General features: G+C 45.8%; 1 protein-coding gene across 1 annotated transcript in view; it reads left to right on the top strand.

The window, feature by feature from the left end:
* Positions 1-25,673, top strand: part of HEPACAM (hepatic and glial cell adhesion molecule) — a 1,802,890-nt gene that overhangs the window by 468,964 nt on the left and 1,308,253 nt on the right. The window lies entirely within an intron of this gene.

Genomic DNA, 25,673 nt, shown 5'->3' with positions numbered 1-25,673 from the left:
TCGTGTTTATGCACACTGATCTGCTTTGAATGGTGCCCCCCCCCCTCATTTCTATTAGGAGTACTCTCTCTTTGCAGATAGTGAAAGGTAGTTAACGCAGGCCTTTGCCCCCGTTGTAATCCGTCGTGCCTGCTTCTCTCTCCATTTGATTGATTGTTATCCAAGTATTTACTGTTTTAGAATTAGTTCTCTTTGGTTCATTCTCTATTTACAAACAAACACAGAGTCGCAATACTCTGTTTAGTCTTTGCAGATAACGAAAAATCGTGTAAAAAAAAAGAAAAGGAATCGAGCAAAATCAGTAGGCCACTAATGGGATCTCTTTTTGACCTCGCTAAAATAGAAACATTAGGAACAACCCCTCATGACAAATACAAAACTAGTGAGATGAACTGAACTCCACACAATGATGGCTGCAAAACAGCTCGGCTCCGCCACCCACCCCGCCCAAAATAACGATAAAGAGCGGCTGCCATGATTGGTTGCGGAATGGCCACAACGGAGCTACGAAATGGTGCTGCTCTCATGCTAACCCCAGCTTCGGTCTGAAACATCCAGAAACACTGTAGACTACCAATTCGATCAGTTCCGGTAGCGCCCCAATGTAACCCGGTAGAGAAGAACTAGCCCTCCCCTCTTTGACTGATGGTTCTTGTTGCCTGTCCCTTCTGTTGTCATTTAACAGAACTATTTAGCCTGCTGAAAGGGGTTGTGTTTCGACCGCTGGTTGGTGGAGACATTTTGACTATATTCTGGACCTGCGTTGTCGCGTAATGCGTCATATGACGCGCCGCGTTAGCGCATCCGGAAGTCATCCGGGGCGCGCAGCGCGTAACGTAAGCATAACAAGTCATGTGACTTGTTAATAAAACTTTTCATTGGTTCATTTTACTTTTCTTATTCTAATGATGAAAGCCTTGGTCATATCACCTAAAAATTACGCTTTTAATTACTTCCGAACATTATTTTCTCTTAAATATATGTTATAATGTTCCAGGCTAATGTACTTTCCCGGAAATTTTACAACTGTCCTGCAAGTAAAATATATTCTTTTTTCGAGAAAAAGAGCGTTTCTTCGTCCCATGACGGAGCCGTTGAGCAAAAGAGGGTCGACCTGCTGTCTTAGTCGCCGATACGCCTGAATATGAGATTCTTATCGATCACTTTATGTTGCAGGAATAGAAAACACAACAGCCCTTGACCATTTATCTTTACTGCGTTCCTTCGTATTATACCTTTTACCCTTCATGTAATTGGTCTGCTTTATTTCACTTGCCTTTTAATGATTCTAAAACAGTGACTATTATTAAAAACTTTACCAATGTATACACTACTACCATGTTTTCTTTTAAAAACCTTTATTGTGAAAATTTCATTATACAAATACGAGCCTATAACCACGTGGGCCTGCCACGGAGCAAACTGTAATCGTATATGATGAATAGACATTTACACTGTAGAGGAACGTAACGGGCGGGCCATTAGGTTGCAAAAACTAAGGTGTCTAACAGTTACGGAATCGGTGGACGTACATTTTATAATTAAAATACGACAGGGCCAGTTACAATAAAATTATCTAGATATACATTTGCGGGCAAGTACCATGGGTGACGTTAATTCGAATTTTCAACAGTACAGTAATCAATAACACATCAGAACTTAATATCAATAGGGATGTCGAAATATTCAATCAATTCTCGTCCCCGCCCGCCATGTGCTTCAAAACTGCATACGTATCTCGTGATTTCAAGGTTCTGCAACCAGTACACAACAAGGAGTTACGAGTCCCATTTATTCCGGCGCCATTTTGGGCGACGACGGACAGGTCCAGGATATAGTCAAAATGTCTCTACCAACCATCGACTATGATGATGTTCATATGCTGTATTTATTAGAGTAACACTCATCTGCCCACATGAAATTAATTTACCACAATCTAAACATGTCATTTTAATCTTTCCAAAGTTCTTCTAAATATTTGGGACCGTTTCCCTTGCCTCTGAAGCTCTCAGTGCCACTTCTTTGATGAATGTACTAGCAGGTCAGGGGTTCTCCTCCAAATCTCTCTTTTATGCAGCACTATAATTAATTGGTGCCACCTCTCCATATGACGATGCATGGTATAGTTACCACAACTATATATTTTTTCGGTTCCTCTGGAGAGTTCATCGTGGCAGATGAAGCGTGTAACATACCGGGCATTTACCTTTTTTTGCATGTACAGGAAAGGAAAAAAAAATCGAGCGTTCGAGTTCTTAGGTGTCCCAGGGCCATTTTAGTGGACCAGGCCCAAATCCAAAGAACAGCTATCTCACAGGCTAATGGGGCGACCCACGCCGAGTTTCAGCATTGTAGGATGACCACACAAGTACAGCAACTTGCTAGACATCACCTCGGTGCCATCCGGATCTCGGCGCCCCACTGCAGATGAAGTGCCTCTCAACTATGAAACCACCACGGTGACATCCGGATCTTGGCGCGTTGTGCTGCCTTCGGCCTATTCGCACATCGGTCCGCTACTGACGCCATCTCACAGGCTAATGGGGTGACCCACGCCGAGTTTCAGCATTGTAGGATGACCACACCAACTTGCTAGACATCACCTCGGTGCCATCCGAATCTTGGCATCTCAACGCCTAGTGGTATCTTCCATACAGAAAATCTTGTTACGCTACCTTTGGCCCCATTCGCACATCGGTCCGCAACTTAGACATCACCTCGGTGCCATCCGGATCTTGGCATCTCAGCGCCTTGTGGTGTATTCTCTTCAGAAAATATTGTTGAGCTGCCTTTGGCCCCATTCGCACATCGGTCCGCAACTTACACATCACCTCGGTGCCATCCGGATCTTGGCATCTCAGCGCCTTGTGGTGTCTTCTACTCCGAAAATATAGTAGAAAATATTGTTGCGCTGCCTTTGGCCCCATTCACACATCAGTCCGCTACTGACACCATCTCACAGGCCAACAGGGCGCCCCACGCCGACTTTTACCATTGTACGATGGCCACACCAGTGCCACAACTTGCTAGACACCACCTCGGTGCCATCCGGAACTTGGCATCTCAGCGCCTTGTGGTGTCTTCAAATCAGAAAATATTGTTGCGCTGCCTTTGGCCCCATTCGCACATCGGTCCGCTACTGACGCCATCTCACAGGCCAACGGGGCGCCCCACGCCGACTTTCAGCATTGTAGGATGGCCACACCAGTGCGGCAACTTACTAGACACCACCTCGGTGCCATCCGGATCTTGGCGCGTTGTGCTGCCTTCGGCCTATTCGCACATCGGTCCGCTACTGACGCAAACTCACAGGCCAACGGGGCACCCCACGCCGACTTTCAGCATTGTTGGATAGCTACACCAGTGCGGCAACTTACTAGACACCACCTCGGTGCCATCCGGATCTTGGCGCGTTGTGCTGCCTTCGGCCTATTCGCACATCGGTCCGCTACTGACGCAAACTCACAGGCCAACGGGGCGCCCCACGCCGACTTTCAGCATTGTAGGATGGCCACACCAGTGCTGCAACTTGCTGGACACCACCTCGGTGCCATCCGGATCTTGGCGCGTTGTGTTGCCTTCGGCCTATTCGCACATCGGTCCGCTACTGACGCCGCCTCACGTGCCAACGTATTTTCTCCGCATTTTACACCCTATGCCGCATAACAGGTCATGTGACTTGTTTATAAAACTTTTCATTGGTTCATTTTACTTTTGGTTTCCTAATGATGGAAGGCATGATCATGTGACCTAAAAACAACACTTTTCATAGGATGAAAACTTTTTTTTTTTCCCAAACGATGAAAGCCCCACCTTGTTTCTGGATGTTTCAGACTGAAGCTGGCGTCAGCATGAAAGCACCACCATCTCGTGGCTCCGTCGTGGTCATTCCGCGAGCAATCATGGCAGCCGCTCCCCACCAGAAGCCTGCAGGAGTCGGAGCCCCCAAAACTTTTGATGAATTCTCAAGGCGGAGGGGACGCTTTCGAGAATGGGGTCCAAGACCTAGCAGACAAGCGTCCGATTTCCAAGGTGTCCCAGGGCCATTTCAGTGGACCAGGCCCAAAAAGGAAACAGCCTGCCGCCATTTTGAGAGTCCTGTGACAGCCGCCTATCGCTGCACCGCAAGAGTGGGCGCAACTCAGCTGAATTGCGGCTTTTGACACAGTGGACCAAAAACGGACGGAATGGCAACTGAAACGGTAAAGGGGCGCCCCACTACAACAGATGACACTCCACCTGGAGAGGCCCGTTCACGCCGCCTCCCCCGGGGCGCTCCACGCCGTTATTCGGAGCAGCATTGTAGGATACCAAAACCAGTGCGGCAACTTACTGGACATCACCTTGGTGCCATCGTTCTGCTGCCTTGGAACTATTCGCGCAACAGTTTGCTACTGATGACCCACCCCCCGCGACGCCCCATGCCGTTATTTGCTGGGTGGCAACTTACTAGACATCACTTTCGTGTCATCTAGATTTCGGCGCGTTCTGCTGCCTTGGAACTATTCGCACAACAGTTTGCTACTGATGACCCACCCCCCGCGACGCCCCACGCCGGAAATCTGGACGTTGTGCTGCGTTGGGACTATTCGCACAGCCGACCGCTACTTCGTTGTTTTTCCCTAAAAATGTTTATATGTTATTACTATTTTTGTTTTCTTGTATATATTTATAAATTATTAAAGTTTTATAATCTTACTACTTTGTCGGAGTGCTATATATTTTTAATGTGACACATAATTGTAAAAACTTTGATGTACAAACAGTCATCCCTGGAATCTTCCGCTTCAGGCTCGGTCCCCTCCCCAATCACAATACAGGATGGTTTTCAGATAATAGCAACGCTTCTGCTGTGACGGATCTCATCGAGTGTGGGCCTTGATCTACTATAACTCCTTTGAAGAGGGGTGATTCTTTACAGCTGTGGCCATAAACTACATCTGCAGGGCTAGCTGATACCCTAGGACCAGCCTGGACAATCGGACACAGAGGAAAAGGAGTGTCAGAGGGTGCGGTAGTGAATAGGGCGAAAGGGAGGTGTCGGGCGGGCACAGGGTGTGATTCTCAGGGAACAGCAGCGCAGATGGGGGAGGTTTATTACCCATGCATAAGACAGGGAGCGGGGGTGACCACTGCCTGGGGGAGATGCTTGCGAGGGTGGGGAGCCATGCTAAGGATCGACAGCGTGCACAGAGTGGGTCTGGTCAAGGCATCTAAAATGGCTGCCGTGCACGACAAAAGTGTGGCATTTGAAAAAAGACAAGATGGCGCAGACAATGTTTTTCAACACTTCCTGATTTCCTTCGAATCGAACGTTAACAGACGTTGGGGCATATTACCAAAGTTAAGCGATATTTATCCCTAACGATGCTTAGCAACGATTTTTTTACCGTCAGAAATTATCGCAGATAAACCTTGCTATTATCAAGGTTTATCGGAAATACGATAAAAAACGACCGCAATGCATTAATATCGCTGAAAACTCAGCGATATTCATGCATTACCGAGCTAATGCTCTTAGCCATGTTATCCACCTCCCATTGGATAACATGGCTAAGAACTGCTCAGGGCAGGTGGTAGCTTTTGGAGATATTCGCCCTTATCTCGAATATTTCCAAAAGTTGATAATAGGAGATAGCGATGTTAGCGACTGTTTCCAGTCGCTAACATCTTGGCATGCCCACTTTGCATGTCATTAGTGATAAATATCACTCACATGCAAAGTGGGGCCCAAGATGGTCGCTATCTTCTACTAGCCGTCGCTAACTGGTGTTAGCAACAGCTAGGTAATACACATATAATTTTATCTCCGCGAAGCGGAGCGCTGTGCTGTTACAGATATATATCTTGTTTCTGAACGTTAATTTCTCAAAATGCACTGAAGCACATATATTGAGACCTAGCAAAGGCACATCGGGCTACCAGTCCCTACAATTTTGCCAAGTTTCGTGCAAATCCATTCAGCTGTTCGATCCTACCGAGAGACAAGATGGCGGCCGCTACGGACTGTTTGGAATGTTTACAGACACCGGAGAGCCAATCAGCTTCGCTTCGCAAAGCTCCGTAACGCGAAAAGTACGCGAAGCGGTGCGCTGTTACAGATATATACCTTTTTTTGAACGTTAATTTCTCAAAATCCACTGGAGCACATATATTGAGATCTAGCAAAGGCACATCGGGCTACCAGTCCCTACAATTTTGCCAAGTTTCGTGCAAATCCATTCAGCTGTTCGATTATTATTATTTTTATTTTTTTTTGCCCCGCGGGGCCCTTTTAAAACCTCCACATCAAACCTAGGGGGTGAGCGACAATGTACTATGCCCCTTTATGGTCATTTGCCCCTTCGCTTTGGCCTCCTCTTGTCTCTCGATCCTACCGAGAGACAAGATGGCGGCCGCTACGGACTGTTTGGAATGTTGACAGACGCCGGAGAACCAATCAGCTTCGCTTCACAAAGCTCCGTTGCGCGAAAAGTACGCGTAGCGGAGCGCTGCCCAGTCCGCTGTTACAGATATATACCTTTTTTTGAACATTAATTTCTCAAAATCCACTGAAGCACATATATTGAGATCTAGCAAAGGCACATCGGGCTACCAGTCCCTACAATTTTGCCAAGTTTCGTGCAAATCCATTCAGCTGTTCGATTATTATTATGTTTATTTTTTTTTGCCCCGCGGGGCCCTTTTAAAACCTCCACATCAAACCTAGGGGGTGAGCGACAATGTACTATGCCCCCTTATGGTCATTTGCCCCTTCGCTTTGGCCTCCTCTTGTCTCTCGATCCTACCGAGAGACAAGATGGCGGCCGCTACGGACTGTTTGGAATGTTGACAGACGCCGGAGAACCAATCAGCTTCGCTTCACAAAGCTCCGTTGCGCGAAAAGTACGCGTAGCGGAGCGCTGCCCAGTCCGCTGCTACAGATATATATCTTTTTTTGAACATTAATTTCTCAAAATCCACTGAAGCACATATATTGAGACCTACAAAAGGCACATCGGGCTACCAGTCCCTACAATTTTGCCAAGTTTCGTGCAAATCCATTCAGCCGTTCGGGCTAAAAGTGAGGCCAACCGCCCTATGGAAATTAACATGGGAAAAACGCGTTTTGGGACCCCCCTTTTTTCTCGGCCCCCCCTTGACGAACCCCCCCAAAATTTTCAGGGGCTGCTCAGAAACAAAATGTGCCATTTTCCTGAAAATCTCAGCCAATTCCGTCCACAAACGCCAAAGTTATTAGACATAGAATTTTCAAAAAACCCATAGAGAAAAAATCCTAACTATATATACCTACTGGCGACCGCCAGTAGGTAATATATATATATATTCACTGAAAAAACCATAGGTTATAGACCATATATAGTTAGGAATTAGCATTTACAAAACCTTATTTTACTCACACAAAACCATTGAAATTCGCATATATAGTTAGTTGCACTAACTATATATCGCGCACCCGCAATCCACTGCTGATCATGTCACATATTATATCATTCATGACATGGTCAGTGACATCACTGATGACATCACTGATGACATCTCAAATGACATCACTGATGACATCACTGATGACATCTCAAATGACATCACTGATGGCATCACTGATGACATCTCAAATGACATCACTGATGACATCACTGATGACATCTCATTTGACATTACTGATCACATCACTGATGACATCATTCATGTGATAATACGATGAACCTCTTCAGACTCTAATATAACCTTAGATACACTCAGTGTAAACAGACACTCACAGACTGTCACTCATCCATGGAGTTACTCACACACCTAGTCAGTCATGCAAAGAATCAATCACACCTCCATTTCCTCAACTATACAGTTATACACACCTTACTTATTCAAACATATACTAACACATATTTACTCTCTTATACAATCCCTGATACAAGTTCACAATGATCCATACAGCCACTCACACATTCACTGGCTCTTATGCACAGTTATTTATATATGTCAACTCTCACATGTACTGTGTTTTACATATGTACTTACTTTGACATGTAGCACTGAGATATCCATTCACTCACCAATACACTCATGCACACAGTCAACCGCCCATACAGCTGTTTCCACATGCACTTTTGAACCCATACATCTAGTGAATCAACTGCTCACACATCTATGCACAGAGTCATACACCTCCCAGCCACCCACACATACACTCAGTCTCCCATACAAATACTTGGGCAACCAATCAATAACCCATATAGTTACTCATATAGCTACTGATCAACACATGCAGCAGTTTACAGAACAACAGACATAATGATGCACAAATTAAGACAGTTTAGTCACTAACCCATGCACTCAGTGAGACACATTTAATAACTCACTCATACAGTCAGTCATGCACCTACTAAATCCTTCATCCAGACACTTATACATCCACTCATTCTTCAATATGTAAGACATATTTTAACTTTACAGAAACATACAGTCACTGGATGTTGTCATCAGTGATGTCATCAGTGATGTCATTTGAGATGTCATCAGTGATGTCATCAGTGATGTCACTGACCATGTCATGAATGATGTAATATGTGACATGATCAGCAGTGGATTGCGGGTGCGCGATATATAGTTAGTGCAACTAACTATATATGCGAATTTCAATGGTTTTGTGTGAGTAAAATAAGGTTTTGTAAATGCTAATTCCTAACTATATATGGTCTATAACCTATGGTTTTTTCAGTGAATTTTCAAGGTTTTGTAAATGATAATTCCTAACTATATATGGTCTATAACCTATGTTTTTTTCAGTGAATTTCAATGGTTTTTTAATAGCAAATATCAAAAGCTGTAAAATGTATTCTTCTTTTAAAGGAAAAATATATTTTATATGTATTTAATATAATTTTTTTATGTATATAAATTTTTTGAGGGAACGAATTTATCAACTATCATGCTGAAGAAGAGTGTGGGGGAAAAAAAAACAAAGAGGAGGACTAAGAGGAAAGAACAATCAGTTCAAAAATACAATTGCTTTAAAGCATGAAGTGCTTTTCCACACATTTACATTTAAATAACCCATATAAGAACATACAAAATATCTACAGAGGAGACGGTGTACATTGAATTTTAGACTCTTCATTGGTACCTACATGTTGGTACTTACATCACCCACACAACACAACAGCTCTATTCAGAGCTACCCTACCTCAAAGCACTCTAAAATATTATTTTACTATTTCCCTTGGTTTTCCCCTTGTTACGCTTTCCGGAACGCTACCCGGTGCGCGGTCCGGGCGCTAACCGTGCAAAAAATTTTTACATATATGGGCCTCCTCAGCCACTCTCAGAAAACCTAGGGGGTCAGGATATGTCTCCCGTGCCCCCTTATACCCATTCCCAACATTGTTTATCCTCCATCTTGTGACTAAATTCGTCCGAAACACAAGATGGCGGACTCCCGTTACGCTACTGGTGAGCTACCCGGTTCGCGTACCGGGTAGCGCTTCCACCGCGAAAAATCGAAAAAAAATGTATTTTATTCTTTTGCCCCGCGGGGCCCTTTAATAGCCCCCACATCAATCCTAGGGGGTCAGGAGGGGTCTACCTTGCCCCTTTCATTCATTTCCCCCTTCGTTTATTTCCACCTCTTGTCTCTCGATCCTACCGAGAGACAAGATGGCGGCCGCTCCGGACTGTTTAGAATGTTGAGAGTCACCGGAGAGCCAATCCGCTTCTCCTCGCGAAGTTCCGTTACGCATCTGGTACGCGAACCGGGGCACTAACCGGGACGCTGTCACAGATATATATATTTTTTTGAACGTTAATTTCTCAAAATCCACTGGAGCACATATCTTGAGACCTAGCAAAAGCACATCGGGCAAACAGTCTCTACAATTTTCCCAAGTTTCATAGAAATCCCTTCAGCCGTTCGAGCTAAAAGTGAGTCCAACCGCCCTAAGGAAAAGTCAATGTTAAAAACACGTTTTGGGACCCCCCTTTTTTCTCGCCCCGCTTGACGAAACACCCCCAAACTTTCAGGGGAAGCTCAGAAACAAAATGTGCCATTTTCCTGAAAATTTCAGCCAATTCCGTCCATCAACGCCAAAGTTATTCAACATAGAATTTTCAGAAACCCCTATTCAAAAACATCCTAACTATATATACCTACTGGCGACTGCCAGTAGGTAATATATATATATGTGATCAAGGCTATCTCTAGCCGAAACGCGTCATGGCGGACTGGTGCTGGGCTAAAATCTAAATAAAGAAAAACTTGCACCGTCCTGGGTCTCGCTGGTTCTGCTTGTTCGTGTGGCTGTATGCGCTGCGCTTGCCGGCTTTGGGAACTCAACATACCTCATATATATATATATATATATATATATTACCTACTGGCGGTCGCCAGTAGGTATATATAGTTAGGATTTTTTCTCTATGGGATTTTTGAAAATTCTATGTCTAATAACTTTGGCGTTTGTGGACGGAATTGGCTGAAATTTTCAGGAAAATGGCACATATTGTTTCTGAGTAGCCCTTGAAAATTTGGGGGGGTTCGTCAAGGGGGGGCCGAGAAAAAAGGGGGGTCCCAAAACGTGTTTTTAACATTGAGTTTTCCATAGGGCGGTTGGCCTCACTTTTAGCCCGAACGGCTGAATGGATTCGCACGAAACTTGGCAAAATTGTAGGGACTGGTAGCCCGATGTGCCTTTTGTAGGTCTCAATATATGTGCTACAGTGGATTTTGAGAAATTAACGTTTAAAAAAAGATATATATCTGTAACAGCGGACCGGGCAGCGCTCCAGGACGCGTACTTTTCGCGCAACGGAGCTTTGTGAAGCGAAGCTGATTGGTTCTCCGGCGTCTGTAAACATTCCAAACAGTCCGTAGCGGCCGCCATCTTGTCTCTCGGTAGGATCGAGAGACAAGCGGAGGCCAAACCGAAGGGGCAAATGACCATAAGGGGGCATAGTAGATCCTCCCTGACCGTTTAGGTTTGATGTGGAGGTTTTAAAAGGGCCCCGCGGGGCAAAAAATAAATAAAATAATAATAATCGAACAGCTGAATGGATTTGCACGAAACTTGGCAAAATTGTAGGGACTGGTAGCCCGATGTGCCTTTGCTAGATCTCAATATATGTGCTCCAGTGGATTTTGAGAAATTAACGTTCAAAAAAAGATATATATCTGTAACAGCGCACCGCTTCGCGTACTTTTCGCGTTACGGAGCTTTGCGAAGCGAAGCTGATTGGCTCTCCGGTGTCTGTAAACATTCCAAACAGTCCGTAGCGGCCGCCATCTTGTCTCTCGGTAGGATCGAACAGCTGAATGGATTTGCACGAAACTTGGCAAAATTGTAGGGACTGGTAGCCCGATGTGCCTTTGCTAGGTCTCAATATATGTGCTTCAGTGCATTTTGAGAAATTAACGTTCAAAAACAAGATATATATCTGTAACAGCGCTCCGCTTCGCGGAGATAAAATTATATGTGTATTACCTAGCTGTTGCTAACACCAGTTAGCGACGGCTAGTAGAAGATAGCGACCATCTTGGGCCCCACTTTGCATGTGAGTGATATTTATCACTAATGACATGCAAAGTGGGCATGCCAAGATGTTAGCGACTGGAAACAGTCGCTAACATCGCTATCTGTTATTATCAACTTTTGGAAATATTCGAGATAAGCGCGAATATCTCCAAAAGCTACCACCTGCCCTGAGCAGTTCTTAGCCATGTTATCCAATGGGAGGTGGATAACATGGCTAAGAGCATTAGCTCGGTAATGCATGAATATCGCTGAGTTTTCAGCGATATTAATGCATTGCGGTCGTTTTTTATCGTATTTGCGATAAACCTTGATAATAGCAAGGTTTATCTGCGATAATTTCTGACGGTAAAAAAATCGTTGCTAAGCATCGTTAGGGATAAATATCGCTTAACTTTGGTAATATGCCCCAACGTCTGTTAACGTTCGATTCGAAGGAAATCAGGAAGTGTTGAAAAACATTGTCTGCGCCATCTTGTCTTTTTTCAAATGCCACACTTTTGTCGTGCACGGCAGCCATTTTAGATGCCTTGACCAGACCCACTCTGTGCACGCTGTCGATCCTTAGCATGGCTCCCCACCCTCGCAAGCATCTCCCCCAGGCAGTGGTCACCCCCGCTCTCTGTCTCATGCATGGGTAATAAACCTCCCCCCATCTGCGCTGCTCTTCCCTGAGAATCACACCCTGTGCCCGCCCGACACCTCCCTTTCGCCCTATTCACTACCGCACCCTCTGACACTCCTTTTCCTCTGTGTCCGATTGTCCAGGCTGGTCCTAGGGTATCAGCTAGCCCTGCAGATGTAGTTTATGGCCACAGCTGTAAAGAATCACCCCTCTTCAAAGGAGTTATAGTAGATCAAGGCCCACACTCGATGAGATCCGTCACAGCAGAAGCGTTGCTATTATCTGAAAACCATCCTGTATTGTGATTGGGGAGGGGACCGAGCCTGAAGCGGAAGATTCCAGGGATGACTCTTTGTACATCAAAGTTTTTACAATTATGTGTCACATTAAAAATATATAGCACTCCGACAAAGTAGTAAGATTATAAAACTTTAATAATTTATAAATATATACAAGAAAACAAAAATAGTAATAACATATAAACATTTTTAGGGAAAAACAACGAAGTAGCGGTCGGCTGTGCGAATAGTCCCAACGCAGCACAACGTCCAGATTTCCGGCGTGGGGCGTCGCGGGGGGTGGGTCATCAGTAGCAAACTGTTGTGCGAATAGTTCCAAGGCAGCAGAACGCGCTGAAATCTAGATGACACGAAAGTGATGTCTAGTAAGTTGCCACCCAGCAAATAACGGCGTGGGGCGTCGCGGGGGGTGGGTCATCAGTAGCAAACTGTTGTGCGAATAGTTCCAAGGCAGCAGAACGATGGCACCAAGGTGATGTCCAGTAAGTTGCCGCACTGGTTTTGGTATCCTACAATGCTGCTCCGAATAACGGCGTGGGGCGCCCCGGGGGAGGCGGCGTGAACGGGCCTCTCCAGGTGGAGTGTCATCTGTTGTAGTGGGGCGCCCCTTTACCGTTTCAGTTGCCATTCCGTCCGTTTTTGGTCCACTGTGTCAAAAGCCGCAATTCAGCTGAGTTGCGCCCACTCTTGCGGTGCAGCGATAGGCGGCTGTCACAGGACTCTCAAAATGGCGGCAGGCTGTTTCCTTTTTGGGCCTGGTCCACTGAAATGGCCCTGGGACACCTTGGAAATCGGACGCTTGTCTGCTAGGTCTTGGACCCCATTCTCGAAAGCGTCCCCTCCGCCTTGAGAATTCATCAAAAGTTTTGGGGGCCCCGACTCCTGCAGGCTTCTGGTGGGGAGCGGCTGCCATGATTGCTCGCGGAATGACCACGACTGAGCTACGAGATGGTGGTGCTCTCATGCTGACGCCAGCTTCAGTCTGAAACATCCAGAAACAAGGTGGGGCTTTCATCGTTTGGGAAAAAAAAAAAGTTTTCATCCAATGAAAAGTGTTGTTTTTAGGTCATATGATCAAGCCTTCCATCATTAGGAAACCAAAAGTAAAATGAACCAATGAAAAGTTTTATAAACAAGTCACATGACCTGTTATGCAGCATAGGGTATAAAATGCGGAGAAAATACGTTGGCACGTGAGGCGGCGTCAGTAGCGGACCGATGTGCGAATAGGCCGAAGGCAATACAACGCGCCAAGATCCGGATGGCACCGAGGTGGTGTCATAGTTGAGAGTTCTGAGCAGCGGTTGTAACACTGTCTGAAGCTTATTTGCAGCTGCTGCAGCTTCACTACGCACCAAGATCCGGATGGCACCGAGGTGGTGTCTAGTAAGATGCACTGGTGTGGCCATCCTACAATGCTGAAAGTCGGCGTGGGGCGCCCCGTTGGCCTGTGAGTTTGCGTCAGTAGCGGACCGATGTGCGAATAGGCCGAAGGCAGCACAACGCGCCAAGATCCGGATGGCACCGAGGTGGTGTCTAGTAAGTTGCCGCACTGGTGTGGCCATCCAACAATGCTGAAAGTCGGCGTGGGGCGCCCCGTTGGCCTGTGAGTTTGCGTCAGTAGCGGACCGATGTGCGAATAGGCCGAAGGCAGCACAACGCGCCAAGATCCGGATGGCACCGAGGTGGTGTCTAGTAAGTTGCCGCACTGGTGTGGCCATCCTACAATGCTGAAAGTCGGCGTGGGGCACCCCGTTGGCCTGTGAGATGGCGTCAGTAGTGGACCGATGTGTGAATGGGGCCGAAGGCAGCGCAACAATATTTTCGGAATAGAAGACACCACTAGGCGCTGAGATGCCAAGATCCGGATGGCACCGAGGTGGTGTGTAGCAAGTTGCCGCACTGGTGTGGCCATCCTACAATGTTGAAAGTCGGCGTGGGGCGCCCCGTTGGCCTGTGAGATGGCGTCAGTAGCGGACCGATGTGCGAATGGGGCCAAAGGCAGCGCAACAATATTTTCTGATTTGAAGACACCACAAGGTGCTGAGATGCCAAGATCCGGATGGCACCGAGGTGGTGTCTAGCAAGTTGTGGCACTGGTGTGGCCATCCTACAATGGTAAAAGTCGGTGTGGGGCGCCCTGTTGGCCTGTGAGATGGTGTCAGTAGCGGACTGATGTGCGAATGGGGCCAAAGGCAGCGCAACAATATTTTCTACAAAATTTTCGGAGTAGAAGACACCACAAGGCGCTGAGATGCCAAGATCCGGATGGCACCGAGGTGATGTCTAAGTTGCGGACCGATGTGCGAATGGGGCCAAAGGCACCGTAACAATATTTTCTGTATGGAAGATACCAGTAGGCGTTGAGATGCCAAGATTCGGATGGCACCGAGGTGATGTCTAGCAAGTTGCTGTACTGGTGTGGTCATCCTACAATGCTGAAACTCGGCGTGGGTCGCCCCATTAGCCTGTGAGATGGCGTCAGTAGCGGACCGATGTGCGAATAGGCCGAAGGCAGCACAACGCGCCAAGATCCGGATGTCACCGTGGTGGTTTCATAGTTGAGAGGTACTTCATCTGCAGTGGGGCGCCGAGATCCGGATGGCACCGAGGTGATGTCTAGCAAGTTGCTGTACTGGTGTGGCTATCCTACAATGCTGATAGTCGGCGTGGGGCGCCCCGTTGGCCTGTGAGATGGCGTCAGTAGCGGACCGATGTGCGAATGGGGCCAAAGGCAGCGCAACAATATATTCTGAATTGAAGACACCACAAGGCGCTGAGATGCCAAGTTCCAGATGGCACCGAGGTGGTGTCTAGCAAGTTGTGGCACTGGTGTGGCCATCCTACAATGGTAAAAGTCGGCGTGGGGCGCCCTGTTGGCCTGTGAGATGGTGTCAGTAGCGGACTGATGTGCGAATGGGGCCAAAGGCAGCGCAACAATATTTTCTGACTGATACCACAAGGCGCTGAGATGCCAAGATCCGGATGGCACCGAGGTGATGTCTAAGTTGCGGACCGATGTGCGAATGGGGCCAAAGGCAGCGCAACAATATTTTCTGAAGAGAAGACACCAAAAGGCGCTGACATTCCAAGATCCGGATGGCACCGAGGTGGTGTCTAGCAAGCTATGCAGTTGAGTTGTGTGCGCACTTGCGGCGAATAGGTCGAAGGCAGCATAACAATGTTTTCTGAATAGAAGACACCACAAGGCATTGAGATTCGGTTACCACCGGGGTGATGTCTAGCAAGTTGCCGCACTGGTGTGGCCATCCTACAATACTGCTCCGAATAACGGCGTGGGGTGCCCGAAGGGGGGGGGGAGCCGGCGTGAATGGGCCTTCCTAGGTGGAGGCTCGTCTGCTGTAGTGGGGCGCCCCTTTACCGTTTCAGTTGCCATTCAGCTGAGTTTCGGCTGCTGTTGATGCTACAGCGACAGGCGGCTGCAAGAGGACTCTCAAAATGGCGGCCTGTTCTTTGGATTTGGGCCTGGTCCACTAAAATGGCCCTGGGACACCTTAGAACTCGGACGCTCGATTTTTTTTTCCTTTCCTGTACATGCAAAAAAAGGTAAATGCCCGGTACGTTACACGCTTCATCTGCCACGATGAACTCTCCAGAGGAACCGAAAAAAAATATAGTTGTGGTAACTATACCATTCATCGTCATATGGAGAGGTGGCACCAATTAATTATAGTGCTGCATAAAAGAGAGATTTGGAGGAGAACCCCTGACCTGCTAGTACATTCATCAAAGAAGTGGCACTGAGAGCTTCAGAGGCAAGGGAAACGGTCCCAAATATTTAGAAGAACTTTGGAAAGATTAAAATGACATGTTTAGATTGTGGTAAATTAATTTCATGTGGACAGATGAGTGTTACTCTAATAAATACAGCATATGAACATCATCATAGTCGATGGTTGGTAGAGAGATTTTGACTATATCCTGGACCTGCCCGTCCTCGCCCAAAATGGCGCCGGAATAAATGGGACTCGTAACTCCTTGTTGTGTACTGGTTGCAGAACCTTGAAATCACGAGATACGTATGCAGTTTTGAAGCACATGGCGGGCGGGGACGAGAATTGATTGAATATTTCGACATCCCTATTGATATTAAGTTCTGATGTGTTATTGATTACTGTACTGTTGAAAGTTCGAATTAACGTCACCCATGGTACTTGCCCGCAAATGTATATCTAGATAATTTTATTGTAACTGGCCCTGTCGTATTTTAATTATAAAATGTACGTCCACCGATTCCGTAACTGTTAGACACCTTAGTTCTTGCAACCTAATGGCCCGCCCGTTACGTTCCTCTACAGTGTAAATGTCTATTCATCATATACGATTACAGTTTGCTCCGTGGCAGGCCCACGTGGTTATAGGCTCGTATTTGTATAATGACATTTTCACAATAAAGGTTTTTAAAAGAAAACATGGTAGTAGTATATACATTGGTAAAGTTTTTAATAATAGTCACTGTTTTAGAATCATTAAAAGGCAAGTGAAATAAAGCAGACCAATTACATGAAGGGTAAAAGGTATAATACGAAGGAACGCAGTAAAGATAAATGGTCAAGGGCTGTTGTGTTTTCTATTCCTGCAACATAAAGTGATCGATAATAATCTCATATTCAGGCGTATCGGCGACTAAGACAGCAGGTCGACCCTCTTTTGCTCAACGGCTCCGTCATGGGACGAAGAAACGCTCTTTTTCTCGAAAAAAGAATATATTTTACTTGCAGGACAGTTGTAAAATTTCCGGGAAAGTACATTAGCCTGGAACATTATAACATATATTTAAGAAAAAATAATGTTCGGAAGTAATGAAAAGCGTAATTTTTAGGTGATATGACCAAGCCTTTCATCATTACAATAAGAAAAGTAAAATGAACCAATGAAAAGTTTTATTAACAAGTCACATGACTTGTTATGCTTACGTTACGCGCTGCGCGCCCCGGATGACTTCCGGATGCGCTAACGCGGCACGTCATATGACGCATTACGCGACAACGCAGGTCCAGAATATAGTCAAAATGTCTCCACCAACCAGCGGTCGGAACACAACCCCTTTCAGCAGGCTAAATAGTTCTGTTAAATGACAACAGAAGGGACAGGCAACAAGAACCATCAGTCAAAGAGGGGAGGGCTAGTTCTTCTCTACCGGGTTACATTGGGGCGCTACCGGAACTGATCGAATTGGTAGTCTACAGTGTTTCTGGATGTTTCAGACTGAAGCTGGGGTTAGCATGAGAGCAGCACCATTTCGTAGCTCCGTTGTGGCCATTCCGCAACCAATCATGTCAGCCGCTCTTTATCGTTATTTTGGGCGGGGTGGGTGGCGGAGCCGAGCTGTTTTGCAGCCATCATTGTGTGGAGTTCAGTTCATCTCACTAGTTTTGTATTTGTCATGAGGGGTTGTTCCTAATGTTTCTATTTTAGCGAGGTCAAAAAGAGATCCCATTAGTGGCCTACTGATTTTACTCGATTCCTTTTCTTTTTTTTTACACGATTTTTCGTTATCTGCAAAGACTAAACAGAGTATTGCGACTCTGTGTTTGTTTGTAAATAGAGAATGAACCAAAGAGAACTAATTCTAAAACAGTAAATACTTGGATAACAATCAATCAAATGGAGAGAGAAGCGTGTAAAAAAACAAAAGGAATCGAGCAAAATCAGTAGGCCACTAATGGGATCTCTTTTTGACCTCGCTAAAATAGAAACATTAGGAACAACCTGTTGAAAATAGCAATGTGTATACATAAGCGGCGTTCATTTGTGTTCACAGTACCCCTTGTTGATTGTTTGAATCGAGCATTGAATTGTTCGAAGTTGGTTCTCTTAAGGATCTTCTCTGCCTGCAAGCGGGGAAGAATAGGAATATTCTCTCTCCCTTTGCAGATAGTGAAGGGTAGGTAACGCAAACCTTTAACACGTCGTGCCTATTTCGTTCCTCATTGATTGATTGTTTGCCCGAACATTGACTGTTTGGGAATTGGTTCTTTTTGGAGGTATTCCCTGTTTGCAAATAAACGTAGGAAAATCTTTGCAAGTAGTGAAAGGGTAGGTAATGCGGACCTTTCTCCCCCGTTGTAATCTGTCATGCCTATCTACTCCCCACTGATTGATGCACCTGTTTCACCCGGACCATTTACTAGAGATAGGTCATCTGGCCCGACCAGAGAGCACCCCTAGTGAAAAGGACATATGCAATAATAACGAAGTGATCACTGTATCCTGTTAACAGAAACTTTAGCATGAAACAACCTGGAAAGAAAGGAATAGGAAAACGAAAATCAGTAGGCCACTGATGAACTTTTTATTAAATAACAAACAAAGAAACGATAACAATACGTAATGATAAAACCTATTATTGTCCTAGAAACAAGAAACGTTAGAAGTAAGCCCGTAATAAGAAACCTGAAAACAGTAAGAGAAACCAAGTGTGACATTGCAACGGCCACAAGGCAACGAGGCTTCATCGCCCCTCACTGCCCCAAAACGTGTCTGTCCCACCGCCTGCCACGGCCAAATAACGGCAAACTGGGAAAGATACAAGTCAGCAGACATCCGCCCCATTCTGGAAACTTCCAAAGTGCAACAGGTTTGCGGCTACGCCCAGCCGGAAGCAACACATATAAGGCGGGTCCTGCTGCCAACCGTCGGCAGAAGATCATCACGTAGGGTGTAGCCGGAGGAAAGGCCGAGGCCAATGGGACCCGGCCAAGGGGATTGCTACGACAACCCTGGAGAGTTGCAAGGGGGGGAATGTCTGTGTCCTCGACCCTCCCCTCTCTCTCCCAGTCCGGCCACCATCAACCAGAGGCCGAGGCCGACGGGATCCGGCCGCGGTGGCGGTAACCCTGGAGAATTGCAGGTTAGACCCTCTCTCTCCCAGTCTGGGCCAGCATCCATGGAGGGCCTGGGAGTGGAGAGGCCACTGCACGAAAGGCCCAGGAGAGGCACCACACGCCAAGGCCTGCCCCACCGGATGAGCCAAGGAACCCGTTCATGGGGGCAGAGCAAAGGGCGTCCGGCCGCCATCCACCGGAGGTCCGGCCCAAAGACGGACGGGACATTTCTTCTTTCTTTTATAATGGCTGCGACAACACTGGGGGGGGGATGTCTTGCACATGCCTCCGACCCCCCCCCCCCTCGTCCTCATCGCCTGGTCCGGCCATAACAAATATCAAACGAGACGCCGTGGGGTGCACTGGGTGGGAGAGACGGTGCGAACAGGCCTCTCCCGCCTCCCCAGGTGGAGGCTTCCCAGCTGCACCCTCAGCGCTCCAGGCGCCCGGAAAAAGGTTCTTCCACTGTGGCGATGCTGCAACGTCTCGCCCGGCAGGGTGGAGCCCGTCCGCTCATTTGACCCCGCGATCGCCGGTAGCTACCGAACTCTCAAAATGGCGGTCGACCTGGCAAGAGCGGGCCCAACATAAAGAAATGGCCCGGTCACTGGTTGACTCCAACACCGTAGTCCTCCACGACCTTGAAGATTCTAGAGGAGCCGAGGGAGTCCCCGACCCCCGCAGACACCCCTGATGGGGAATGACTGCCATGATCGCCCGTGGAGTGACGAAACTGTAGCCGTGGGACGTCGGCGCTCCCATGCTGGCGCCAGCCTCAGTTTGAATGACTAGAATCCTGCAGACCACAGTTCGGATCAGTTCCGGTGAAAGCACAGTGTGACCCGGTAGGAAAAATTGTTGCACCCCCTCCCCTTTTTGACTGATGGTTCAAACCACCGATCCTTTCCTTTGCCCTTTTAACGGAACTTTGGACTGCCTCCCCCCCCCCCCGGGGCACCCCACGCCGTTATTCGGAGGGCGGCAACTTACTGGACATCACCATGGTGCCATCCACATTTCAGCGCGTTCTGCTGCCTTGGAACTATTCGCACAACAGACCGCTACTGACGACCCACCCCCCGGGACGCCCCACGCCGGATACCCAAATCAGTGCGGCACCCAGGCAACATCACCTGGGTGCCGTCCAGAAATCTGGACGTTGTGCTGCCTTGGGATTATTCGCACAACCGACCGCTACTGACCATTGTTCCTTCTTTTTCCCTAAAAATGTTTAAATGTTTTTACTGTTTTTGTTTTGTTGTATATATTTATAAGTTATTAAAGTTTTATATTCCTACTACTTTGTTGGAGTGCTATATATTTTTAATGTGACACATAATTGTAAAAACTTTGATGTACAAAGAGTCATCCCTGGAATCTTCCGCTTCAGGCTCGGTCCCCTCCCCAATCACAATACAGGATGGTTTTCAGATAGTAGGAACGCGTGTGGTGTGACGGATCTCATCGGGTGTGGGCCTTGATCTACTATAACTCCTTTGAAGAGGGGTGATTCTTTACAGCTGGGGCCATAAACTACATCTGCAGGGCTAGCTGATAGCCTGGGCCCGGCCTGGACAATCGGACACAGAGGAAGAGGAGTGTCAGAGGGTGCGGTAGTGAATAGGGCGAAAGGGAGGTGTCGGGCGGGCACAGGGTGTGATTCTCAGGGAAGAGCAGCGCAGATGGGGGGAGGTTTATTGCCCATGCATAAGACAGAGAGCGGGGGTGACCAGTGCCTGGGGGAGATGCTTGCGAGGGTGGGGAGCCATGCTAAGGATCGACAGCGTGCAGAGAGTGGGTCTGGTCAAGGCATCTAAAATGGCTGCCGTGCACGACAAAAGTGTGGCATTTGAAAAAAGGCAAGATGGCGCAGACAATGTTTTTCAACACTTCCTTCAAATCGAACGTTAACAGACGTTGGGGCATATTACCAAAGTTAAGCGATATTCATCGCTAACGATGCTTAGCAACGAATTTTTTACCGCTAAGCATCGTCAGAAATTATCGCAGATAAACCTTGCTATTATCAAGGTTTATCGCAAATGCGATAAAAAACGGCCGCAATGCATGAATATCGCTGAAAAGTCAGCGATATTCATGCATTACCGAGCTAATGCTCTTAGCCATGTTATCCACCTCCCATTGGATAACATGGCTAAGAACTGCTCAGGGCAGGTGTTAGTTTTTGGAGATATTCGCGCTTAGCGCGAATATCTCCAAAAGTTGGTAATAGGAGATAGATATCTTGCATGTTGTAATGCAAGTTATTGTGGTATATGGAACTCATACCATAATCTCTCAGGAAAGCAGGAACTGATCCTTTTGGGACCGCCTGAGAAGGCCTAGGGGGTAAGGGGTACTCTACTTTGCCCCCTTTTCACGTTCTGAACTGTTTTATTTTACTCTCTTCTGTAATTACACAAAATGGCAGCGATAGGATGCATCAGAGACAGACAGTGAGAGAAAGGAGGCCGGAGATGAACAAGAGATGTCAAATACACATTGGAGATAATATAGTGGGAGAAGGGAAGTAAATATGAGTAAACTTACTATGTAACATAAAAATGTTGCACTCTATACTATAAGTCTCATTTTATACTACAATCACTTCGCTACAACCTCATAAATTAAAAATAAAAATGAATAATGTCTCAAACAATTTTTGATTTCTAAATATAAATTTATTCTTCTGAATTTTCATAATTTGAAAGAACTAGTAACATGTCCTCATCAGGAATTTCCTCTTCAATCATCTCATCAGGAATCTCCTCATGAAAAGTCTGCAATGATGATTCTTGTAACTCTATGGTCTCCAAACATTCGATAAATTCGCCGTCAAGAGGTTGATCAAAAAAATCATTCAAGTCATCTCCTCCTTGTGAGAATATTTCATTATTGGTGCTGTCAATTTCAATAAATGTAGTGGATAATTCAAAAGAAATTGCCACGGTCTCTTCATTGTGATCCATTTTATTTTGAAATTTCTTGCTGTAAATTGAAGAAAAAAATAATCACTTTCATTTATCGTTTTTAGTAATACATAATATAAAACTAACTTTATCAAGTATTTAGTATAACAGAAGGACTGTAAATAAATAACAGAAAACATTTTTCAAATTATCTTAAAGTGTACAACATAGTTCCCCTTACAAATTAACAACTCACCTTTTTGAAAGTAGGAGAAGCGTTAGTACTGTGTAAATCAAACACCAGAAATTGAGCACCAAAAATTCCTCACAAATGTACCTCAGACAGTAGTATCACAAAATGGCTGTGGTTTCCTCTCATTTTAGATATATACATAACCAATTAACTTTCATCACACACAAATACAAAACCAAAGCAACATTTTAATTGGTTCTAAATTTCAACACTTTCAAATGTGTTTTCCCCATGCAATTTTCCATAGGACATTTAGATACGTCTACAGCCTGAATGGCTGAACGGAATTACACCAAACTTGGCAAAATGGTACAATTCCTAACTATATAAGGCCTGAAACCTATGGTTTTTTCAGTGAATTTGCAAGGTTTTTTTAAATGCTAATTCCTAACTGTATAAGGCCTGAAACCTATGGTTTTTTCAGTGAATATATATATATATATATATATATATTACCTACTGGCGGTCGCCAGTAGGTATATATAGTTAGGATTTTTTCTCTATGGGTTTTTTGAAAATTCTATGTCTAATAACTTTGGCGTTTGTGGACGGAATTGGCTGAAATTTTCAGGAAAATGGCACATTTTGTTTCTGAGCAGCCCTTGAAAATTTGGGGGGGGGTTCGTCCAGTGGGGGCCGAGAAAAAAGGGGGGTCCCAAAACGTGTTTTTAACATTGAGTTTTCCATAGGGCGGTTGGCCTCACTTTTAGCCCGAACGGCTGAATGGATTTGCACGAAACTTGGCAAAATTGTAGGGACTGGTAGCCCGATGTGCCTTTTGTAGGTCTCAATATATGTGCTCCAGTGGATTTTGAGAAATTAACGTTTAAAAAAAGATATATATCTGTAACAGCGGACCGGTTAGCGCTCTGGTTCGCGGACTTTTCGCGCAACGGAGCTTTGTGAAGCGAAGCTGATTGGTTCTCCGGCGTCTGTCAACATTCCAAACAGTCCGTAGCGGCCGCCATCTTGTCTCTCGGTAGGATCGAGAGACAAGAGGAGGTCAAAACAAAGGGGGAAATAACTATAAGGGGGCATAGTAGATCCTCGCTGACCCCCTAGGTTTGATGTGGAGGTTTTAAAAGGGCCCCGCGGGGCAAAAAAAAATAATAAAAATAATAATTGAACGGCTGAATGGATTTGCACGAAACTTGGCAAAATATTAGGGACTGGTAGCCCGATGTGCCTTTGCTAGGTCTCAATATATGTGCTCCAGTGGATTTTGAGAAATTAACGTTCAAAAAAAGATATATATCTGTAACAGCGCTCCGCTTCGCGTAACGGAGGTTTGCGAAGCTGATTGGTCATTCTGTCACTGGGCTATAGTTGGGCTACATCTGGCTGATATTTGGGCTACATTTGTTTTTTTGTGTGTCTGGCGGCCATCTTTGGGCTACATTGGGCTACATTGGGCTTCATTGGGCTACATTCGGCTAATTAGCAAATAGCTCATCGCAAACTAGGAATGGTAAAGAATCGCTATTTATTCCTTAAAGTTCGCTATTTAGGAAATGCAAATAACTTTGATGATACATATGGCGGTTCATCTCTAACAAGATAAGAAGCATAGGGATAGATTTATGATGACTGGCGCATCACCAGGGATGTGTTAGTCATTCTGTGCCGCTGTTCCGTCACCTATGGTGTGCTGCATTTACAATGCGGCGCATCATGGGGCAAAAACAGCACAGATGCGTGATGTATCTGTGCCGTAAAGGTGGCGCATTGCTGGAGTTGTATCGCAAGTGTGATGAAGCTCCAGCAAGGGTCGGGGGTGCCCCTGTCGCAGGGTTTCTGTTCTCACACAGAACTGTGGACAGAGGATTGGAACCTCGGCGAATTAGGGTGTCCCAAAACTCACGTTAGTAATCAAAAACTATTTAGCAAGCTAGGTACAGTGTCACATTGGATATAACAAACTCTCAATGTTTAGACAATCCAGAATATGAACTTATAGTACCTCAGGATACGTGGAACTCATGAACAGTCGGTCGTTATATATTTCTTAGAAACCAGAACATGGAGTTAAGAAGAACACATGTGTATTTGAAATGTTTATTTACTAATGCCGTCTTCTCAGGCGTAGTACCTTAGATAATAAAAGTACACATATTATCAGTAGCAAAATTACCAGCATAGTTACTAGTACATAAAAAGTGAATGGTGATAGTATGTTAACATGCTGTAAATGAATAAGAGTTAGCAACACTTATAAGCAGCCGCGGGCCGTGGAGGGAGTTACGGTGAGGCAGGGAGGCGGGGAGGGGGAGAAGCAGGGTGGAGAATACAAGTACACATATTATCAGTAGCAAAATTACCAGCATAGTTACTAGTACATAAAAAGCGAATGGTGACAGTATGTTAACATGCTGTAAATGAATAAGAGTTAGCAACACTTATAAGCAGCCGCGGGCCGTGGAGGGAGTTACGGTGGGGCAGGGAGGCGGGGAGGGGGAGGGGCAAGGTAGAGAGGGCTCCACCCTGCTTCTCCCCCTCCCCGCCTCCCTGCCCCATCGTAACTCCCTCCACGGCCCGCGGCTGCTTATATCTCACCCTCCCTAATACACATATTATATTATTTGCTAAGAAGGTCTCTTTGTGTTGGTTTAGGGCGTGTCCATACTTTAGTGTCTTAGATTTGAAGGAATCACATCAGCATACACCAGCTCTCTCTTCATGTGAACCGCATCAACTGTTGTGTATGTGTGTTCGGCAAAGCAATATAAAACCCGCCTCATGCCCAGAATTGGCAGAAGTTGCACTTATGTTATGAGTATGAAGTCGTGGAGATCAGACCTCATAACAATTCTGTATCGTGTTGTTCTTGAAACTTTAGCACTCGCTGTACAGATATAGTTTAACAAGTAAAGCAGATAGTAGACCAATAACATATTATTCTCATGTAAACCACGATGAACTACTAGGTGGAAAGCTAAATCAACAACTAAGTGTCGTGTGCAGAAGTTGCAAAAAAGGAAAAATGGCGTTTAAACCGGTAATGAGCCCATGCTAACTTAACACGGTGTGAAGATATCCAGGACCTAGATGACACCTCCTCATGATCCGGAAACGAACTGAATAAGATAATAGAAGTGCCATCTCATGAGAGCAGATTGCAAGTTTATATGTGGACGGTCCGCAAGGTAAAGCATTAAAAACTAGGAAAATTCAATGCTAAAGAAAAATAAAACAGCCAAGTACTTTATCGAGTCTTAAG

Source organism: Lissotriton helveticus, chromosome 3_1, assembly GCF_964261635.1.
Source record: "Lissotriton helveticus chromosome 3_1, aLisHel1.1, whole genome shotgun sequence".
NCBI lineage: Eukaryota > Metazoa > Chordata > Amphibia > Caudata > Salamandridae > Lissotriton > Lissotriton helveticus.
The sequence above is the reverse complement of the archived record's forward strand: the minus strand, read 5'-3'. Positions and strand labels throughout refer to the sequence as shown.